The 2,587-nt window shown below is 31.6% G+C and overlaps 1 long non-coding RNA gene across 1 annotated transcript; it reads right to left on the reverse strand.

The window, feature by feature from the left end:
• Positions 1 to 995: 995 nt before the first annotated feature.
• LOC107891948 (uncharacterized) lies at positions 996 to 2,202 on the reverse strand. The gene is made up of 2 exons (XR_001682374.2): positions 1,478 to 2,202; positions 996 to 1,358 (listed from the first exon to the last, which is right to left on the reverse strand). It is a non-coding gene; the product is annotated as an uncharacterized lncRNA (long non-coding RNA).
• Between the last annotated feature and the right edge of the window lie 385 nt (positions 2,203 to 2,587).

Consider the following 2,587-nt stretch of genomic DNA (forward strand, 5'->3'; position numbering starts at 1 on the left):
ACCAGTCAACCTAGATGCCTAACCACTATGCCTACAATGGAACCTCAATTTATCAATTCAAACCTAGTTAAACATATATAAGAAAAACCATTCAAACATTTCACAATTGATCTTCTTATTAGCTTAATGACCTAGATGCAAAAATAATCAAAACATCCCAGTAAAGCATAGACATAGATATCAAACATACCAAAACATTTCTAAGACCTAGCCTAAACATACAAATCCCAAGCATCAACCAAAAGCATATTGCATAACATTCCATTTTTCTCAACTATAAGGATACTAAGATACAATTTAGGGTCTGTTTGTTTCACTAAAAATGACTTCCAGAAAATTATTTCTGGAAAAGTAAATATTTTCTGGTGTTTTGATGAATCTGTGTAAAATATTTTCTATTGTTTAACAGATTTCTTAAAAATATTTCATAAAAACTACTTTTAATGAAACAAACATACATTTGATATTTTCTTATCTTTTCATTGTTTAATTGAGTTTATTTTATATCTATAAATTTATATTTTACATTGTTTTTGTATATATTAAAAATATTTAGTTAAATTCAGGTTCATTACTATTTAGTTAAATTCAGGTTCATTACAACATCATTTTTTAATTACATGACTACCAAGTGAGTATTTTTTTATTTAAAAATGTGACATCAACAAAATTGACAAAAAAATTAATAATGTCAACAATTGGGCTTGATTTTCAAATCTGAAAAGTAAAGGGATTAAATTCTTAAAAATAAAAATACAGAGACTAAATTGTAAATTTGTGAAGAGTACATAGGCTTCTGACATATTTTAACCTTTATGCTACAAAATATTTATTATTAATATATTTATAATTGTAATAAATCTTTATTATTAAAATATTAATATTGAATATTTTCAATAATATGTGAAACATATTATTTAAAATTATTGTTTTAAAATTTTATTATTAAAATAAAATTAAAATATTAAATAATTTATTATATGACTAAATATAAATAATTAAATATTTATGTTTAATCTCCCAGCAAAACACTTCTACAAAAAATTGTGGAGCTTTAATCTCCCAGCAAAATAAAAAATTACAACTTGAAAAGTCTCTTGGAACTTTCTGCCTACCCTAGTTAATCTACATTACAGACGACTTAGGTCGAGTACAATCTGCCAAAGGTGTGGTGTAGGTGTGTAAACTACTGCACATGTATTTCGGGAATGCCCTGTTTCAACAGAAGTATGGACTCATTTAAATCTAGCATGGGTGATATCTAAACCCAATTTGGGGAATTGGGAGTGGCTCACCTAGGTCATTGAAGATGGGTCGAATAGCCAGTGTCAAATGTTCTGTTACACACTTTGGGTTATCTGGAACGAGAGAAACAAAAAAAAATACATGAGGGCCAAAAAAATTTTCGGAAGGAAGTGGCGGACAAAATCATCAGATATGTGCAGGAGAATGATGCTTTAATCAACAGGAGCCTTACCAAACACCTTTCTGCTCTTGAATAGAGACCCCCAGAGAACCAAATCGTTCGCATAAATTTTGATGCGGCTTTTAGCCAACGACATTTCAGATCTGCTTTGAGGTTGGTGGCTAGAAATGATAGGGGGAAAGTTTTAGTCTCCAAATCAATTTTAGAGAATCGGATAGCCTCTCCGTTTGCCGCGGAGGCTTGTGCATGTTCTCAAGCAGTTAGGTTGGGGATTGGCATGGGTGTGGATGAAGTTCAAATTGAAGGAGATGCGTTAACGATTATTAAAAAATGCCAGTCCAATGTTGAAGACAATTCAAAAATAGCAGCTTCTATTAGAGAGATATACACCATAACAAGAATTGACTTCCCAAGATTCGATTTAGGCATATTTCAAGACGGGCAAACCAAACGACCCACATAATCGCCACAAAAAGCTTAAAGAGGGAAGATGAGATTTGCCTGGAACGGGTTGTACCGCCTTACGCCGTTGTTTCATTGGGATCGGGAAGGCAACAGGAGCAGGAACCCAACTAAGAGATTTAGAGTATTTCAAGTAACTGGAGAAAATGCTAGATGGTGTTTCTGCGTAGCATCAATGATCTCCGGAGAACTCTAACCGACAGGAAAATAGTGTGTTTTTGGGAAGTGGTGGGTGGCAGTTCATTAATTTGACTGGACGAAGAAATGAAAAATATGCAACAAATAAGATAAGGATTTATAGTGGTTTGGCTCCAATTGCCTACTCCACCTTAGCTTAACACAACTAATGATTTTTTTAAATTTACTAATTTGGAAACCTTTGAGGACAAGGTTTAATCTTATAATCTCTCTTAAGATTTATGCTTCAAAATCTTAAGATACAGCTCCCTTAATGATTTTACCCAAACCTTAAAAATTAATCCTTTCTTAAAAAGAAACAAATAAGCAAACAAAGAAACAATCTTTACAAGATTAGGATGTTTTCCAATTAAGCACAAATACAAAGAAGAACACTTGAGCTAAATGAATACAATGAAAGCTCACAAGTATTTACAAGAAAAGGTATAAAAGAATAAATCTCTGGATTGTTTTGATTGATCTTTAAGCTTTGCACATGTTTCTTGTTATTGTTAAACCTTT

This window comes from Gossypium hirsutum, chromosome D09 (assembly GCF_007990345.1).
Source record: "Gossypium hirsutum isolate 1008001.06 chromosome D09, Gossypium_hirsutum_v2.1, whole genome shotgun sequence".
Taxonomy (NCBI): domain Eukaryota; kingdom Viridiplantae; phylum Streptophyta; class Magnoliopsida; order Malvales; family Malvaceae; genus Gossypium; species Gossypium hirsutum.